Here is a 21,581-nt window from a genome sequence, read left to right as displayed (position 1 = left end):
AAATAGAGTGCTGTAATCAAATTGAGATCGCCACTTTAATGAGATACTAACACATTCTCTTTTTTTAATGAACTTAACTAAATGGTTGCTGCTTCCATATATACTTTTTTTCCATGGAACAGAGCTCAAAGAACGGAGTACAGAAGTAGCAATTCGAAACGGTTATAGCTAGTTTTATATATCGATGTCTCCACTACAAAAAGAGATGATGTTTGCTTCTTCTAAGAGTACAAATGCTTGTTGTAGATGTGATAACTTTCGGAGCTGGTACCTTCTTCTTTATTTGCGTAGACACCGTTTACGCGTTTATAGCCGAGTTTACAACAGAAGAACAGTCGTTCTTCCTTTCCTATGTTTGGCGCCAATTGGTGATTTCAAGTGTAGCCAGGTCCTTCTCCACCTAATCTTTTCAACGGAGTGGAGGTCTTCCTCTTCTTCTGCTTCCCACTGCTGGCAAGAGTTAGTCTGCCTTGGGTTTCGAGGCTTGCCCTCGTTCACTACCAGACCCATTTGCGGATTATGGCCAAATATATCAATATCATCGGCGTGCAGCAATACTCTTGTAGAACATTGTACCTTTTCTATTTAGATCAGCGGCTACAATTATTTTCTCCAGGAGTGGATTGAAGAAGTGACACGATAGGAAGTCGGCTTGTCTGAAACCTCGTTTGGCAACGAACGGATCGGAGAGGTTCTTCCCGATCCTGACGGAGCTGTTGGCACAGCGACTTATAGCTGGCCAAACAGCCGTGCTGGCACACAGTTAATCAAATCGGTTTGTATCCTAAGATGTTAGTAATAACGGGACGAAGATGATGAGTGACTTGTAGAATTTGGTCCTTGTTCGCCGAAAGGGGACTTTACTTCTCAGTTGCCTACTCAGTGTGAAGTGGCACTCATGCTCCTTCCCATCTTGTTGAAATTTGAATAGCGCCAGTGGAACACTGAGTAGAGTTATGATTTGTTTTATAATGACTTCACAGTCTCAATTATGTTAGCAAGTGCTAAGAGATACCGTGACCAACTCACTAACATTCATTGTTGGAAAACCATTTCAGATACAACTTTGTAATGACCATTTATTTGGTTTATAAGTGAGATAAATCGCAACTTCCCTCTACCCAGCCCACGTACGGCACAAACACTCCCCTAAACCACATAGCATTAAAAGATACTTATTGTAAATACCGTTAGCCAACATTTGTATGCCAACATGCAAATCGTCACATTGTCCACCACTCACACCTTCAGTTTAACAACAACAATATCACAGCAAAGCTCATGAGCGCATCACCGCTTGGGCATTCATTTCGCATTAATTGTCAATTTGACATTTTGCATTCAAAAACCGCAACCACAAACAGCGACATGTAGCTGGCCACACATGCGCGCTGGCACACAGTTAATCAAATCGGTTGGGTGCTACAAACTTGATGTGTTTTATTTGGTGGCATCATGAGTCAGCGAAGCAACTTAGGCACTTTTGTATATATTTTGCACTTATCTCTGTATATACTTATGTATAGTATGTATGTAAGTATATATTCATGTGTCTAAATAGGCACATATGTACTATATTCAAAATACTGACTTTCTAAACACACCCATCGCTACAATCAAACATACTTATATATGTATATATATTTGTAATGATATGTATGGGCTACACCTGAAGCATCACATCAACCTGCGCCCCATCAAAGTCTCGCTAAAATTGTCTAATTGTGAGTCATGCCGTTGGTGGCCGACTGCTGGCACGCCACACCAGCACCAGTTGAATTTTTACTTTTTGGTTCGCCATTCATTTTCATTTTGGCTTTGGCCGCTCGAACTGGTTGTTGCTTTATTTTTGGCAGTGCTCATGTCGACAAGTGTGTTGAGCTCATTCGAACACCTCCAATGTCTAGCAACGATGTTTTTCTCATTTTATAAATATATTTGTTTGATTTTCTATTCTTGTCTGCTCTTTTGCACTTCTACCAAACGAGTTCGCTTCCAAAAATAACATTTTTTTGCAAATTTTTATAATTTATTTATATCGCCTGTCCATCCATCAAAAATTATTATGTTTTTCGTTTCGATTTTGTTGCCGAAAATAGTTCGTTCGGTCAATACGATTGTTTGTTCGTGTAATTTGAACTAAAATTGAGCAAATCAGTTTTGTTTTTAATTTACTGTTACAACCAAAAACAGTGAGTCCATAAGCTTGTTATATTTATTATTATGAATTGACAGCCAATGCGAGCATCTCTTTTTCAAAAGGGAAAACAAATAATTTTGCCAATGACATGTTGGTGATTTGAAAATCATTTCATTTACATAACAAAAAAAACGTTTAATAGTTGCTTCTCCCAAAATATTGAAACTAGTTTTTAAGGCAGTATACAAATGTCTTATTTTGCGGATATATGGTATTTAATAGATTTAATTAAAGTTAACATAGGTCAAGGTGGGTTATATGTATGCAAATCAAGGACTGACGATTTATATGCATATAACCCAACTCGACCTATGCTAAGTATAATAAATTTATATTCTATCAATATTAAAGATCTAGTATAGTCTTTGCTTTAAGAGAATAGTAAAGAACGTATATTCCTCCTTTTGGCACAGTGCTGATTCGTATTTAAAAGTTTAGATTAAAAAATGTTGAAAACTAACCTTGATCTCAGAATCGAATAGGCTTAATGTTGATTATGTTCGGTTAGATGGCTGCTACCTCAATTTGGCGGGGGATCACATTCTATGCACTTTGGAAAGCCAGATAAAAACTCAGTTCGATATCAACTATCGAAAAAGCGCCTTGAACCGATCATAAATCTGCTAAAGCTCTTTATTTCTATTTCCGATATTTCAGCTGAATGGCTAAAATTATGAGGCCTGAACTGTTTTAGCCTTTTACTGACAAAGACGGGATATTCTAAGAGCAAGTGATGCGGAATTGACTCGAATTTTAACCGGTCAAAGGCCTGTTATTTCGGTGATCTCACCACGTTAAAAAAAATAGGAAGTGTTCAGATTATCTTTCTAATCTTTTCCAAGCAGCCGATGCAACTGATATCCGGGAAAATGTGTAATCTTACTGCTTGAATCCCAATCGAACAGTGTTCAGTTAGAAGTTTTCAACCAATAAACGGTGAATATTGTAGATGACGAAGATCTCACTAGAACTCTTACGATTTAACCTGCGCCAGAAGAACCTGCAAATTTGCTAGTTGTGGATCAACGCCCGCTGAGCTAGTCCGAGACCCAACCATTCAGTAATGAAACTGAAGAAGCCAACGGAGCTCCTCCTACCCGTCCCATTCTGCAACTAGTGAGCCTAAAGTACTTGACTAAGCAAGGCCTTTGCCTAGTATATTGCTGTGGTCAGGCGCCGAAAACAGTCTAATAAGTATTTTGGAATGTAATCAAAATCTGTAAGGATTCCAGAGTGCTTTGCAATCATCAAGTACCTAGGTGTTCTGAGTTTGAAAGCATCTTTCGTGGCCAAACCGCTAACTCCTATGATCTTCAGTACTATATGCAATATTCAATATTTTCGCGAGCGTTGTATTTTCTAGCGTGTTCCGCCATACAAAAATTTTATATAATATAGAATATTTTATATAATATGGAATAGGCTTGACCATGGTTTCATAGAGTCTAAGAACTGCTTTTTACGAGACTCCATCTTTTAGCAATAGCTACTCTGCAGCAGTATAGGACAACCTATGAATACAAGTATACGTGTATTCCTCTTTCCTCAATATTGCGGTAACACGATAACTTTTTGTCTAGAATGAGTTTTAAGTACTTAATTCTGTCACCGGGGTTCCTCCCGTTGATGATAGATGTACTTCCGGGGTTTTAAATTAGTATTATATTATTACTAATGTACAGGCTCATATATAGCTCACAGCTCATACACCCGGTATCCTCTAATTAGCGATTTTTACGATGAGTGAAATTATTCAACAAAGAAGTTCCATTAAATTATGTGTGCTGAATCAAACTTCTGATGCCGAATCATTCAGAGTGTTGGAAATGGCCTTCGGTAATAATTGTTTGTTGACAGCAACTGTTTTTGATTGGTACAAATTATTCAAAGAGGGTCGAGAATGCGTTGACAATGGATGAAGTCCAGGATGGCCATCAACATCAACTGATGATCAACATGTCAGTAAAATAAAGGAATTGAAGCTTGTGAATCGACGATTAACGGTCAGAGATCTTACTGACATCGTTCGAATAGCAGAAGGATCAGTGAAAAACGTTTTGAAAGATCATTTTGGCAAGAAAAGGTGAAAGCACGATTGGTTTCAAAATCATTCAAAACAAACGATCAATCGGTCGATTATCGTGGTCAGCCAAAGTCGAAAAAACCAAGTCAAAGCAGGTCAAGAATCAAGGTAATGTTGACAATTTTCTTCGATTATCGAGGTGTGGTGCACTCCGAATTGCTCCCGGCCGACCAAACTGTCAACAAGGAATACTATTTGAGACTTATGCGTCGTTTGCGTGAAGGTATTTGTAAAAAGAGACCAGAATTATGGACCGACAACCCTTGGATTTTGCACCATGGTAATGCATCGTCGCATACTGCATTGATTCTTCCCCAATATTTCAACCAATACCGTGCCGCAACCACTGTATTCGCCTGATTTAGCCCAGTGTGACTTCTGTCTAAACGGAAAATTCAAACGATCGCTCTGTGGAACCCGTTTTGAGTCAATTGAAGACGTTGAACGTAAACCGCTACGCGCTTTAAAGTCTCTACCGGTAATCTGTTTCGAGGATTGAAAAAACATTGGCACAAGTGTATTGGAGCCAAGGGAGATTACTTTGAAGGGGACGACATAGATTTTGAAGAATAAATTAAGAATTTTAAAATTATGAACAAAGTCTTACTATTCTTCGCTTATAGTAGTATGCCAGCTAAGTATACATATGTATGCTATAGTCCCATTTCGAAATTTTCTTCAGTTACTGTAGCCTTGACTATATATGAAGTAATCTGTGCTAAATGTCATCAAATAAAATATAGTATATGCTATAGTTGATGAGAGAATAATTCTCGTATATACAGGTCTCAGACGTTTCTTTCTGGGTGTTATAAATTTAGTGCCAAATATTTCAAAACTATTAATAAATTTTATTACAAGTCTGCTTGTATGTATGTAGATTGTATGTATGTATATCAAAAAAATATAATAAACATGAACTCAGAAAATTGTGGGTGTACAAAATGACAGAAATACAACAACAATTAAATATATGAAATCATTAAATTTGATTTTATCCAAGCAAAAAGAACACAAACAAATTGAGAGAATCTAAATAGAGCTTCTTCATTTGAGTTGAAACTCCACTGGGGCCGAAACAGCATGTGAATCAATCGACCTAGACCATAGACAATATGTATGTTGCACGAATGTATACGAGTATGCACGAACACGAATGTTTACATGACTCCAAACGGAATACCCAAAAGCACTAAATCATTAGCTCAAATTGAATTAGAATTATTTCAAGAACGAATACGCGGAGAGTGAGTAAAAATAAATAGCCGAATATCTACGAATGAATTAAAGAAACAAACAAAAAGCATTTGTGATTAAATTATGTGGAAAAAGGGCGCAGTTCAAAAGCGCACCAAAATTAATTAAGGCCGCTTCGGCATTCAGTGTGGACCGTGAGGGCCCTTTGTGATTACATTGGATGAGCCTTTGTAAGTTAAATAAATAAATAAATAAATACATAGATAAACAATGGCAACAAGCACAATGGAGAAAAAACAATAATGAGTAAACACGAACTAAAATATGGCTAAAGTATGGAATGGCTAAAGTAGAACTAACCTCACCCAATGATTTAAATTTAAACACCCTACGGTGAAATATCGCAACAGTCAGAAAAGTTAATAATTTGAGGTTAGAAATTCATGACTTTAATTGCATTAGCCGAGTCATAAAAAGACTGGCCCTTTACCAATTATAGATGGATTTATTAAAGATATTCACCACAGTAGAGTCTAGAAAAAAAATCACCTCATTCCACCGACAATCATTGCTTCGCCATACTATGGCCACCTCGTTTCAGATTCAGGGTTTGTCCGGAAAGTAATAGGACTGAGTCGATTTAAAAAAAATGATTGAACCAATCCACACTGGTCGATTTCATAGGCCAAAAATAAATAAATAAAAGTTTGAAATTTACCACTTTTTGTGTCAAAGCTATTTCTTAAAACACCAATAAAACTAACGGTAAATACATTTTTGCTCTATCCCATTCGTAGGGGCTACGAAAAGAGAGAGAATTGTGACAATAGAAACACGCGGAATGTGCAGTGAAAATAGCTTAAAAATTATCTCTTATAATAAATTAAATTGCAATATAAAATCGTGTTTAATCCCCATAAATCGAAATGAGTATTGATAACAAATGTATATGTTATATAAAAAAGTGTTTTTATGTAATAATACGTTGTTTTACTATTTTAAAACAATTGTTTTATAAGTGCCCTTTTGAATGGTATGTTTTTCTTCATACATCGATTTAAGGTATATATAAATAGTTGTGATCCCTGTGTCGCCCTCAAATGAATCAAGTTTGTTTATATCAGTTAATGTTTTCTAAGTCTATGCTTTTGGTTTCAGCTGCAACTTTTTGCAACTTTCTTTGTTATTCATGTTATTCTACCAGACATGCGATATAATTTTTTGTATTTATGTGCATGTATTTTCAGGCATATTTTATTGTTTTTTATGTTTTTTTTCATCATACATATATGTACATATTTTAGCTTTGGTTTTCATTTTATCATTTTCTCTCTTCTATCAAATGTTTGTTTTATACGTACTTTTATTTAGGCACATCATATGGGGGTAAACTTTCACGCCTATACATATGTACATATAATATTTTACTTTTGAATTTTGGTGTTTAGAAAATTTGTGAAGTAATATCACTTATCACCGAAGCAAATTTAATAAAGCTTCAGTATCTAGAAGCTTCGTTAGCAAAAAACTTGATATTAACTTTTTACCCTGCTGTGATGGTATTTTAAAGGAAAAACAGTTATCCTGAGCAAATAAAGGTCTCAGAATCTGATGTTGAAGTTGATATTAAAAAATTATTGACCCACATTGCGTCACAAATGTAATTAATGAACGGAATGAGTCCTCTAATTACCTATTATCAATAGGAACATGTGGCTTTGTTGGCAATTCTCAGAGCAAATATAACCAGAGATTTGTAAGACAATAATTTATTTGTCACGACATATGTATGTATGTCCCCCTACAACTAATACTAAAATCGCAAAATGATGAAGAGCACAAACAAATTTTAAAAACTGCAGACCTTTGTCCATCCGCTATTGCCGTCCTGTTCGAATTCAATATGAAACCCCTAAAAGCACTAGAATTGCGCTAGATCCTGCAAAGGAATTAACTGCAAAATATTCCTGGTATTATCTTCCCTCGTCAGTCCGTAAAATTTTAATTCACGCTCCCTATGTTATTCAATATGCACCAGTTTCAATTGGAGAGCTCTCATAAGAGCTGAGAGCTGAGTCAAGCAATAAGGACGTTAAGATGTATCGACTCCATCATATACGAAAGAACTAACGGATCAAACAGAAATCAGAACTTGCTAAACCGAATGCTTTTGAGCTTAGATCCTTTTATCACCAGTCACAGAAACTATCATGCAAAAGAAAATAAATTTTATTAAAATCAATTTTTGATTTAGTTGACTAAGATTCAAAAAATTCCTTTTTTCGTTTATTAACTTTTTTAATTTAATATAATTAATTAAAATTTGTTACCTCCGCGGGGTGTCGAAGTGGGAAACGGGAGAGGGAGACTTTAAAAAGATTGACAAAAGTTTCATTTTTATTTAGGCAGTGGAAGTATTTTTGGCCGCTGATTCCATACAAGACCGACCACTGTGCAATCGTTACAATTCTTTAAAAACTTTCAAAATACGAGTCACATTGTCGGTGTTTGTTGAGGTCGCAGGTCTCCCAGCACCGTCTTCATCAGCGACCTCTTCCCGGCCCCCCAAAAAAGCCTGGCGCCACCGAAACACACCACTTCTTGCTAAAGCAACATCTGGATAAGTCTGCTTGATCATATCAAACGTCTCTGTCGCAGATTTACCGAATTTCACACAGAATTTAATTGCGTACCTCTGCTCTAACGAACGCTGCATTTTCGGCTTGCACCACTCCCAGAGTCTGAGTCCATGTTCCTCGTTTTACGTACGTAGTACATATTACACGTAGGAGGCAATTTGATGCCAATTTTAAAATCGGATCAATACTAACGTACATATATTTTCCTGAAGGAATTTCTCGGACTTTGATTCTTGCAAGTTTCCAGAGTATAAACTGCTTGGTTACACCCGAACTTAGCCCTTTCTTACTTGTTTCTACTCCATTTAAGTTATTCAAACTTGTTTTGTAATATTTCTCCATGCTTCTTTCCATCGTCGACACTTAAAAACGGTATAGTTTGCGTCGTCTAGTTAGATACAACGACATAGGTAGGACTTTCTGTTTCTCCCATGTTTTACAGATATTTTCTGAAAATCAGTTACATGAGAGTATCAATGTTAAGTGGTTCACCTCGCCGTGTTTCCCAATGTGCCAGATCTCATATATCTTCGATTATCTTAGCGGTCCTTCTTCCTTTGTGCTCTTTCCTTGTATCTTGCCAGACATTAAGTGTTTGTTTCCTCACTTGTTGTCTTAAGGACGTGTGTATTTATATCCCATCCTTCATCCATAGCCAGAGTTGTCTTCGCTCTTTTGCGAGTAGATCTAGAAGAACCCCAGTTCGGGATGACGCCGCTTATCACCAGCACTGCGGGTTGCTGTCCTCTGCACCTTAACAAGTACTTTCCGTCTGCGTTTCTGCCTTTCAGGTTTAATGTATTCAGCTCCAGATTTCTCTACCTTATAATAGTACGGACTGTGTTGAGTCCCACCAGATTTCTTTACCATATAATAGTACTGATTGTCTTGTGTCCTTGAGCAGTTTCCTTCTACTTGTAAGCGGCTCTCCCGCATTTGCCATAAGACTTCAAACTTCTTTTGCGTCGAAATCCACACGATAGCTTTGTTTGCGCTTCCAAATGTAATTTTCCTTTAACAAGAGAGCACCGCTCAAATCTAGCGAGCAAAGAAATGGCGAATCGAATACGTCTACTATGTGTTTACCGCAATTTAAAGCATTTTTCTGCTTTATGACGAATGACTAAGGGCATTATGTAGTAAGTGCAGCTAAAGCGTGACACTCACTGGCGGAGCAATCAAATGGCGAATACCAATTGTACGCGGTCGTGCGCTCACCACGCTCGTTTGTGAACTTCATATAAAATTTAATACATTTATTATGCCTTAGTCGTAGTAAGGGCTTTTATGCTTGAATAAAAATATTTGCGCTGCAGCAGCGTAAACACGACTTTGTGGCCGTTCCATCCCTTCTGAGTTTTTAATCGGTTATTTGCGCAAATTTAATTCGACCTTTTATAGTATGTATTTGCTATTGTAAAGTAATTTAACGCATGCGCAGCAGTTATATTATTTAAGTGTATGCCGCGTGTGCATTAATTGAAGTCATTTAAACTTTAATAAACTTGATTTGTAAACCTATTTTGCACACACTTGTGCCGAGATACTTTGGCGCGAGCTATGACCCTTTCATAGTGCAACGCTGACATCATTGACAGCTGGAAAGGGCTTTCCATTGCAGTCAGTTCTTATAGAATGGAAGATTGCGTACCACAACCCAACATACATAGTTAACATTCAAAACATCAATGAACCTAATGCCGTGGCAAAGGCATTCATCAACTCAAGCAGACTTTTCTCCAATTATTGGCTGCGTTTAAAGCGCTTAAGGGCGATTCTGTGAGTTAATGCGTTTAAGCACTTGCTTTTCCATCGCATTAATATTTCTGTTTTGTGGTCTTAATTTGAAGCCATTTATTGCACAATCACCCACACTTTTCCACACACATTCCTTCCTTGTTTGCTCAGAATGGCATTTGAGTTTGCACTGACTGGCGATCATAGCGCGCAGAAGTGGTCCACTTAAATTATCATTAATCAATGTCAGCGCATAAATTTAAAACAAATAGCTTAGCAGGTTCAAGTACTGCAACATAATACATACTAGCGAGTGAACTTATTTTTCGAGTTATTTAACATGTGAAGCTGATAATTTATTTAATTACAAGAAAGAAGTAATCCGTTAATTTTTTCACTATTCCAAAATAAGTGTTTGAAAACATTGTAGAAAACTAAAATGTTATCTAAAAAGCTAACGTCTGTATAAATAATAAAATTTAGAAAATTTACAAAATTTCTATTGCTGTCAACTATTGGTCAGAACTTTTAGAGTGTTGACCAGACAACAGGCATGAACTACCATAACCAACTCGAATGGAATGATGGATTACAAGAGGTTTAAAAAGACTTTTTAATTTTATATTAAATTCAAGTGGATAAGGATTTGGTTAAGAGGCCAAATTTGCAAGTAATTATTGGGCAAGAAGTTAGAGAACAAACATAACAAGTGGGGAAGTGGTGCATCAAGCAGGATGAATTTAGTATTAACAAGAAGCAGGAGAATATGTTAACTTCGACCGCACCTTCACAGGTGCATATTTTATAGCATAAAATGGTATAAAAAGGTCTTAATCTTGATTTTAGACGGTCAGCTGGTAGGGCAGCTATTTGCTATAGTATTTCGATCTAAACAATTTCTATGGAGAATGTACCGTTTCCTCGGATCTCGTCAAGTAAAATAAATAGTTTTCCCTACAAGGACTGATTTTTGATCGATAAGTTTGTATGGCACCTATATCCTACAGCAGTTCCATATCGGCGGTTCCGACAAATAAGCAGCTTATTGAGAAGAAAAAGATGTGTGTAAATTTTCAGAATCTCGTATATATGTATGTACAAGCTGAACTTCTATAAATATACTTTAAAGAGTCTCTGACTATTCCTTCTGACTTGATTCTATGAACAGAATATAAAAAAAAAGAAACTATGGATATATTTTTAACGGGCTTCGAGAATCTCTATCTTTACTACTCAAAAACAAAGAGAGTAAACAATGACTGATTTGAACAAATTTTGTTATCACTACTTACTACATAAATATATGGATGAATTCAATTGATGCTTATGAACAGAATTAGTACAGCAGCACACGGTTCAGTAACATGGAGAAAGCAGAGGGATTTCAAGGAGGTGTCCTTTCCTCGCTTCTCTCGGGTCAGGGCACTGAACGGTAAACTGCTCCAACTCAACGGCTCATACACATAGTGTTGATGATATCGAGGCTTTCTTGCGGAGGTTACACCAATGGGCCAAGAAAAATAGACTAGGTGTTAACGCTACTAAGAGGGAACTGATGCTATTCACGAATAAAACCAAACTATCTAACTTCAATTTCTACTACAACTCCTATATTACCCACATTAAAGTATATGGGTATCGAGGTAGATACCAAACTAAATTGGAAAAAAATGAATATTAAGAAACGTATTAGGAAAGCTTATATAGCGTATTACACGTCCAAAAGGATACTTAACAGAAAATGGAGTACTGGTTTGTTGGCCAGCATTAAGCAATATCAGGAATTTAAATGGAATTCAGAGAGCAGTGTGTGCATAGGTTACCCGGATCATTTAAGTCATGTGCGAATGATGCGCTAAACATGCTCCTGCACCAACTGCTCATAGATATATTCATACGTAAAATGGTAACACTTTCTGCTGTACGAATAAAGAAAATTGGTGCTTGGAATAGGAAGAGTTATGGACATTGCGAAATTCTGAACCAGCATCAAACTAATCTAAACAAATTAGACAATATCCTCCAAGGAGGATTTCTAGGTGAGAAATACCCTCTATACCCCTTGAGAGGGCCTGTGAAGTTTTATTGTACAACTGTAACAGGATATAGAAGGCAACTATTTATCCAGACAGCGAGGCGGCATTAATAGCCTTATCATCGCCAAAGATCAACTCCAGCGTAGTAAACAAGCAAAGACTTTAAGCGCACTGGCAGGTCAACTCGACTTATCCCGATCATAGCATTTTTGGCAATAAAAAGGCCGACTATTTGTCTAAGTCAAGAGCCCCTCTAGACGAATCCGAAGCAGAGACAATACCATGTCTGCCAGGAGCGATCAAGAGGGAGCTCAATAAGACTTATTATTTACGACCAGGAAAAGTATATACATACATATATGCTTACAGCTACCATAACGGGGCACTACCTAATTGGAGAACATGCGTTACAAATGAGAATGCCCCACTAAAGCTCGTGCCGGCAAACTCGAAGGAAGCAAGGAAACGGTTCTTCACTTCCTCTGTGATTGCTCAGCTTTGTCAAAAATCAGACATCGAAAATTTGCTATGCATGATATACCAAACCTTGAATATCTATCTAAAAAAAAGCATAACGGAAAAAAGTAGTTTCATTGAGAGCACCAAATGGTTTGAATACGCCAATGGAATGTTTTATCAAGATAAGGTCTTACGATAGTGTATAAAATGGCGCAACCAGCGGTAATTTAGCCAGCTCTCTTACCTAACTACCTACTTATGTAAGTACTACTTAAAATATTTTCGAGACTTTTTTCACGACGTTTCTCGCTTCTTCACTGCAATTAGCTCATCCCTGCTAAGTCCAAAACAACGGGGATTCTTTTCGTAGAAATCATCCTTGCAGTCACCTACTTGGAGCTGAACCAACTCACAGGAGCATCAAGAAAACATTCCTACGTCAACTGCACACAGCACTAGACTTCAGAGAAGTATTGAACGTAATTGACAGATGATTTATAAACACTTTGGTTGACTCCTTCTCAGTAAATAGCGTCTTTGCAGAATAATCACTACCAGAATATTGAGTTGATTCGCGAAACTAAAGTGAGTCTCTGTCAACCTCATACTGCAAGACCGGCATATTAAAAATGTGTCGAGCATGCTGGAGACTCTTTGCCCTTTGATCATAAAACCACCAACCAACCAACCCACTTAACACCTTTTTCATCATTGTCTAAACCATGATACACCAAGTATTAACTAGTTTTGGGCTTTCACTATAAAAATATTAAAATATTCAGCCAAAATAAGTTCTGGATAGCATAGCTTGAATATGGATTGGTAATATGTCGAATTGCCAAAGAGAAAATATACTAAAATTGTTATATTGTTACTTTTAGATATGTTTTAGAACAGACTTGAAGTAAATTTGTTTGGAATTACGAAAATTATCACAAAAAATATCAATAAATTATCGCAAGAGGGGGCTGTGGTTGCCCGTTATATAGTAAAAGCTCAAATTGATTTACAAATAACGGGTGGGCCATCTAAAATTTTAAATTTAAAAAGTCAATAAAGAAAAAACGGCTTGATATTTTTCAAAGGTCTAACATTTATTTAAAAGGTTGTTTTATGAAATTTATTTGTGGAAAACAATGTTGGACAAATGACCACCACGGCTGAGTTTACAGCAGCTTATCCGATCCACCCAATTTTGGAGTACTTTCTCGATGGTTTCAGGCCTTATGGCAGCTACAGCAGCTTGAATCCCGTACTTTAGATCTCGAATTGTTTCTGGATGGTTGGCGTAACATTTATCTTTAACAGCTCCTCACAGAAAATAGTCCAACGGAGTTAACTCGTAGCTTCTGGGAGGCCAATTCACATCACCTCTTTTGCTGATTATGCGATATTCGAAGATAGGGCGTAAAAGATTGAGTGTAGCGTTTGCTGTATGGCACGTAGCGCCCCAAATGTGACAATTCTGCTTGTTAACGTAACCATCGAGGTGGAAATGAGCCTCGTCCGAAAAGATGATTTTTCCGTAAAATTGACCATCCTCGGTCAAACTTTCAAATTTTCAATATTTCCCAGTTTTCTTCTAGTGAATAGCGACCCATTTCGTAAATTTTAGACTTTTTACTGAATATCTGTCACTTTTCGAATGGTATTTGACGTTTCCAATGTCGAAATATAGATAATTCAAATTTAAAACGTTAGATGGCCCACCCTGTATATGGTATGTAATTAAGACCCTTGAATTCTACTGGAATGTTTATAGTTTTCATTCATCACTCACATGGTGCTCGAATTTTATGCAGTTCCTTTCTGCCATATTTCAATAAATTTTTGCGACGGAATTTTTATCAAAAACATATGTATAGTACATTTGGAAACCGAAAACCACAAAAAAAAATTATTTTTATATTTCAACGATTTTCTCGCGCTAGAAAATTGCAGCAGGATTTTCATTTTTTATATAGGAAATTTTTACTGAAACTACGGTTGTAGTCATGCATGATTAATGACAATTTTATTATAGTGTACAACAATTTTTTGCTGGTTGTCTTGTAGACAATTAAAAACTCACACGATTTCATACATACACACACATATACAATGTATGTACATAAATCATTTATGAAACGAATTCGGACAAATTACCGGAATTATTGGTTTGAAGGTTTCCTTTCGAACGCTCTCTCTCTCTCTCTTTCTATTGCATATGTGAAAGTAAATATATAAATATATAGTTATATGTTTATGTATGTCCATTAGTATTGCATTTCATGAATCTCTGCTATATATCAAATTTTATCTATTCACCATCAATATCATGTACACAAGTGACATTGTCAAACTTGTTGGCAATAAATTTTGACAATAGTCAAATTTGACAAGCGTCGCGCTTGTCGTCGTACAATCTTCCTTTTCACAATTTTTGCATTGAAATCTGCCAACAAAATGTGCTAAAACGACATATCTCACTATCATTGAATACACACATACATATGCACATTTTTTATCACCGTATAAGACCGCTACTCCGCCTTCAGCTGAATGTGAAACCGCACAATGTCAGCAGCATGAAGAGAATCGCCAACTGTCAACAACATTTTGACAAACACCGTTACGCCGTAGCTATGGCAATAGCCGTCAGGGCCCAAGCGGAAAACCAAAACAGCAATTCCTCGTATGCAAGTCCATACATATGTAAAAGTGTGGTTATGTATGAGCGCGTTGAATTGCTGACACCATTAATTTCCACAAATTTCGAGCAGCGCAGCTAAAGCGCAACAAATCTCACACCAGCTCTGCGGACCAACATATCCGCTAACTTTTCAGGGGCGAGCGGCACATATGCACCATATACGAGTAGTAAAGTCACAGTGAGTCACCGAGTGACTAGCAAAATATTGCCGTGGCACTGTTGTTGTGTGTACTCGCCTGTTATTGGCTTTGGTTGAGCGAATTCGATGCCAATGTAGTCCATTGTCCGTTCCGTTCATGGTTAAAGCATGTTGCCACATTTGAATTTGTGCATTTGTGCAACAACAACGTGCGAGTTGGCTACAATTTGCTAGTTGCCCGCTGAGATTTTTATCTCTTTTCAATTTTTTGTTTTTGGACGAAACAAATTTTTCGTCTGCGCTCATATGGATTTGCTAACGAAAATAGCAAAATCAAGAGCAACTTTTAGCATTGATCAATTAGCTCTGTCGCTTGCAAATTAAAATACATACATACATATATAGAAATTCTTCGAATGTGTGTTGGTATCTAAAACTGTATGATTTTTGCTTTGGGTCAGGTCAAATTCATATTAATCTTTCATTTATTCATTTAGAAGTTGGGGGGTATAGTCTAAAGCTTTACTTTTTAATTTGCAGTAGTGAAAGCGCTTGTTTAACTTTCTATGCTGAGTAGGATGATGAATGTATTAGACTTCAAATTGATTAAAAGTTAAAGTGCTCGTCGCCCTTGGAAACATAGGGACACGCTAGAAAATCGAAGAGATTGCTTCAAGGGTTCTTTGGCATCCATCGTATAGGCCGGACCTAACACCAAGTGATGTTCCTATTTATAGCGAAAGGTTTTTGTGATGAAAAATTCATCTCAAGAGAGTCTTGTGAAAATCGACTTTCCAAGTTTTTTTTCGCAATGGAGGCGAGTTTTTTTTGAAACAAGATTAGGAAATTACCTTGGAAATGGCAGGAACTTATCGAACAGAAGGGGTATATATTTCACCAAAATCAATCATCATATTTATCGTAAATAAAATATTCAATTTATTATAAAAATAATGTTTTTTTTTCTACACTTTTTATTAAGAAACGTTAAATATTCAATAAAAAATATTCATTAAACAATGCAAAAACCAAGAGTTGTCGGCCCTAAATTCCGTCCTCTTTTTACGAATAGCTTTACGCAAACGACGCATTGCACTCAAATAGTATTCCTTGTTGACAATTTGGACGGTCGGAAGGAATTTGGAGTGCACTACATCTCGATAATCGAAGAAAATCGTCAACATAACCTTGATTTTTGACCTGCTTTGACGTGTTTTTTCGACTGCGGCTAACCTTTCTCACGATATTCGGACAATTGATCGTCTGTTTCCTTGTCGTAAGCATAGATCCAATACTCATAGCTAGTAAAAATACGTTTTATGACATCCTGGTAATCGGAAAGCATTATTTCACAGTCGTTAACGCGACGATGTATTTCGAAAAAAATTTAGTGATTTTGGATCCAATCATGCTTTCACTTTTCTTAGGCCCGAATTGTCTTACAATTCTGATTGTTAATAGTCGATCACCAAGCACCAATTCCTCTATTTTATTGACGTGTTGATCATCAGTTGATGTTGATGGCCGTCCTGGTGGTTCATGGTCAACGCGTTGTAGACCCCCTTTGATTAATTTCTACCAATCAAAAACACTTGCTCGCGACAAAGAATTATCACCGAAGGCCTTTTCTAACGTTCTGAACGTTTCGGCACCAGAAAATTGATTCTGCACATAAAATTAAAATGGAACTTCTTTGTTGAATAATTTTACTCATCGTAAAAATCGCCTAAGAGACCTACATACGTGATTTCTAAGCCGTTGGCTAACTGCATATATATAAATATATTTCTTGAACAAGGAGGCTTTGTTAAGTTGCTGTGATCTCAGCTTAGAAGACATTGCAGTGATCTAATTAACGAAAGGCGATTCTGGTATCTAATTTTTCGAAAAGGACACCACCTCTCACTCGATTATCTAGTTTGGACCCATCCATGTATCCGTCCTTATACCTGTGTATCTGTCTATCTCACTCTTATCCCACTGTTCTCTGGAATGCAAAGCTATATTGGGTACCAAATTTATATTTAATTCTGAAAGATTTCCAAATTCCCTTGTACAAAATAGAATGGGAGCACGCAACTTAGAAGGCCCTTAACACGACAGACGACTAATAGGAGGATTCCCTCAGTCTGAGAGCTGACTTTGCTTATAGAACAGGTCTGTGGACTGATCTACTAGTGCATCTATCGTAGTATAAGCTGCTTTTTTGTGTTTTCCGTACGCTTTATTTCTTTCCCTTTACTCTACTATGATACACGTTTTTGCTCAACTCGTCACGATAAAGCTGAATTTTTTTCAAAAAGAGTACTGTAAACAAGGACATGCTTTATCGTGAGAATTCCCATCCCACATCCACGGGGAGCATTATAACTGCCAACGAGACATGGGTTTATAGGGTAGACATGCAAACCCTATTAGCCAAATACACACACACATACATAACACTGGTAGCGCCAACAGCAAGATTACAAACCAATCGCAGAGATACAAATTAATTTGTTATGAATGTCAATTATCTGAGATCTCCAATACTTTATCGCCGGTGAATAATTACTGACTCGCTGTGATTTATGTTCTCGACATAATTAAATGATTTAATTAACATTTTATGCAAACTAAGCGGCATGTTGCACCCATGCTGCATGTTGTTGCATGTACGACATTTATGTACTTCGCATATCAGATGTGTTGCAACACTGCGAAAAAAGCAACAAAAAACGCAAATTTTAGTTGCGAAACGCTACACATTAGCCATATCAGGGGCATCATAAATGCCAGCTAACGGTAAAAACTTGCTTACAAATTCAGAGTTAATGGAAAAACAAAAGTCAAACACACACACATACAACTTTTTGTAGTTTGGCATTTTGGGATTACAATGCAACAGATTTGACCAAACCACGGCTACAAGTTGCCATGCAAAAATTCCCACGTACTCTTTTTGAATTTGCGCAGTTTTTGCACACTTTCGGTTTTTGTTTCCGTTTTGTTATGGTTATACCCTGAACAAGCTATAACGAGTTTGCCGCGAAGGACCACTATAGCATACTATAACATACTATACATACATACTATATGTCACTACCACACAAACTGGGCGATCAGACTTAAGTCATTGTACGGAAAAAATGGAAATTCTACAAGTTATCGTTACGAAATTTAGCATAGATTATTATCTGAGACATCGCTATAATATCCGAAGAAACTGTTCAGATCGGACCTCTTTATCATATAGCTGCCATATAAACGGAACGGTCGGAACCAAGTTTTTGTATGGAAAAATTAGAAATTCGATAAGTTATCAACACGATATTTGGCACAGATTATTAACTGAGATATAGCTATAATCTTCGTGAAAATTGTTCAGATCGAACCTATATATTATATAGCTGTCATACAGACTGATTGATCAAACTCAAGTTCTTCTATGAGAAACTTTTTTACCTTTGAAGATATCGCCATGAAATTCAGATCAAATTATTACTTGAGTCAATGCTTTAATCTCCGAGGAAATTATTTAGATCAGACCTCTATTCCACATAGTTGTCATACAAAGTGACCGATCAAACTCAAGTTCTTGTATGGAAGACTCTTTTATTTGTCAAGTTATCGTCACGAAATTTGGCACAGATTATTATCTGAGACATCGCTATAATCTCTGAGCAAAATATTCAGATCGGACCTCTATATAATATAGTTGTCATACACACTGACCGATTAGAATCAAGTTCTTGTATGAAAATCTCTTTTATTTTTCAAGCTATCGTCAGAGAATTTGACAAATCTTATTATCTGAGACATCGCTATAATCTCCAAAGAAATTGGTTAGATCGGATCATTATAGCCATACAAAATGCCGTTCAAAATCAAGACAAATATCTTTTTATATTCTTTTCTGCTAACAACAATGCAGCTGTGAAGGGTATTATAGCTCCGGTACAACCGAAGTTAAATTTTTGTATTTTGTTTTCCTATTTTTAGTTTTTATTTTCAGTTTTTGTTACTGCCATTGTTTTATATTAAGTTATTTCTTTTGTAGTTAATTAAAAATTCAACAAAACACATTTTGCATAATCGCACAACACGCTGCGACGTACAAAGCGAACACTTGTACTTTTTAAGCATGTTTGTGTGTGTGTGGATATGTGGATGTGTAGCGGCAACCAGCAGCAGCGGCAGCAAAACAGTGGGAGTAGCAAAGGCGGCGCGCAACAAAGTGGCTTAAACTCATATATGACAACAACAAATTTACATATGTAAATGTGTTTTATTTGGTTGGCTGGCGTACACCGGCGCACTCCCACTGTGCGCGCGCCCATTAATGTTGCGCCTGCGCAGAAATTATGCAAATTCAATGCGACGCGTCAATGATTTTCGATATCAACACATCAGTTTTCATTTGCAAAACATGTAAACTAAATTGACGGTTGCCTAAGGTGCTGTGCCGCGCTGCCATGCCGCATGGCATGCCAAGCCATGCTGTGCTGTGCTGTGTTATTGTATACATTGCTTAGGTCGCGCTGCGAACTTAATTAATGTCACTCATACGTGCTGTCGTACTGATTGCGTATGAGTGTGCCCTCTAATGGCCGGTCCGAGCGCAATTTGTTTGCCTTTTCTTTATGTGCAACCATTAGTGGCAACTCCTTTTAAGTGCCAACACTTTCACTCGCATTTGCCACATTGCTTTTGTGCTTTTTCGCTTTTGGTTTCCCTTTTTTCGCGTTTATTTCAACGTGTTGGCCCAGCTTTGGCTGCTGGGTTGGCCATTAAGGGTCTGACTACCGGAAAATTTGCACCGCCAAATAGTGACACTTCACGAATTTCATGTACGACATGGCCGATAGTTAGGCGAATGGTCAGCAAAGGCCAAATGGGGCCAAAATGTTGACACAAAAATAGCCAACAGTCAAAAGCAGACAAAATAGGCGGCATGTCGGTATTATGTGTGGCTAAAGGTGCTGCCGAAATGAGAATTCACAGCGGAAAAGCAGAAAGAAAAGACTTGTAAAAATGATTGCATATGTTATTTGCAGCAATAAAAACAACAAATATAATAACATTTAATGCAGCATGCAACAAACAGTCGTATATGAAAGTAATGGTACGAGTCTTCAAAGAAATAAAAGAAAGAAAAACAAAACAAGAAAGAAAAATCCAAAAAAAAAGCAAAAACAAAAAAGGAAACAAAACCAGAAAAAAGGCAAACAACTTTTTGTTCGAAAGTCTTGCTTTGTCTATTCACAAATCCGCGTGCAGCGCACCTTTTCACCTTCTTTTAAAAAATTATCGCAGACATATATTTTCGCATCATTGCGAATTAATAAGCAGCAACTATTATCATCATTTATGATTGTCGAAATTAATAAAACCGTAATTTTCACCAATATTTCATTGTACCGAAAAACGTCTACCGCAACCAGTTTGCTTCGCCATAAACGCGAAAGTAACTAATCGTTTGGACAATTTATACAGCGAGTCAAAATATCTGTGAAAAATTGTCAGCACATCATTAATTAATTGAGTGACAAGCGCGCCAACAGCAGCACGACAGCGCTCAGCGTGAAGACGACAACGGCAATGTGCGTGGATAACTGTTTGAAGTGCTTTTACGTTACGACGCACACGCCGGCACGCAAAACTTGCTCCACGCATGCGCTGAATATAAATATTATCATTTGTTATGCGGTTTATAGAAGAAGTTAATTCGTGTGCATTTAAATTTTAAAAATATTTGAGATAAAATCTTTAAGGGGTAACCCATGTAGGGTTTGCGGATTTCAAAAGTCGATTTTTTGTTGTCTTATTAATATCTATAACATCTATAGAATATTCTTCTAAATTTTCAAAGAGATCCGAGTAATAGTTTCAGAGGTACAGCCTTGAGAACTTGTGCGCTCGAGGCTAGCTAGGTTAAGTGCGGCGTCTTTAAATGCGTTTTTCTCGAAACTTTGTTTTTGAAGTCGGTTGGCACGGTTTCTCAAGAACTACTCAAACGATCTTCATGATTTTTTTTTTAAATTGGATCTCAAAGGCTTGGACGAAGTTATTTTTTGATTATAATATATATTTGAAAAAAAATGCGGCGAAATTTTCACAGACATTTTAATTTTTTTTGTAAAAATGTCTGCCAAAAATCCAAATTTCCGTTTTTTACCTTAGTCCAAGTTCTAAGTTACGGTTTTTACTAAAACACGTACATATTTTTTCACTTTAGATGCTCCTGGAAGGAGTTATCCTGCCAACGTGGGCGTATCTTTTTTCCGAGGGGTCACTGGAAATGGCGTCGCAATGGGCGAGTTTAAAATATTTTTTTTTGAAAATTACAGAATTTCTTTGCTAACAGTGTATGTTTGTAACAATAAAAAAATCTAATAAAATATTTAATCTTTTATAAGA

General features: G+C 36.8%; 1 long non-coding RNA gene across 1 annotated transcript in view; it reads right to left on the bottom strand.

Annotated features, from left to right (window-relative positions):
* The window catches only part of LOC126757931 (uncharacterized), a 170,740-nt gene that overhangs the window by 148,267 nt on the left and 892 nt on the right, over nt 1–21,581 (bottom strand). The window lies entirely within an intron of this gene.

Source organism: Bactrocera neohumeralis, chromosome 5 (genome assembly GCF_024586455.1).
Source record: "Bactrocera neohumeralis isolate Rockhampton chromosome 5, APGP_CSIRO_Bneo_wtdbg2-racon-allhic-juicebox.fasta_v2, whole genome shotgun sequence".
Taxonomy (NCBI): domain Eukaryota; kingdom Metazoa; phylum Arthropoda; class Insecta; order Diptera; family Tephritidae; genus Bactrocera; species Bactrocera neohumeralis.
The sequence above is the reverse complement of the archived record's forward strand: the minus strand, read 5'-3'. Positions and strand labels throughout refer to the sequence as shown.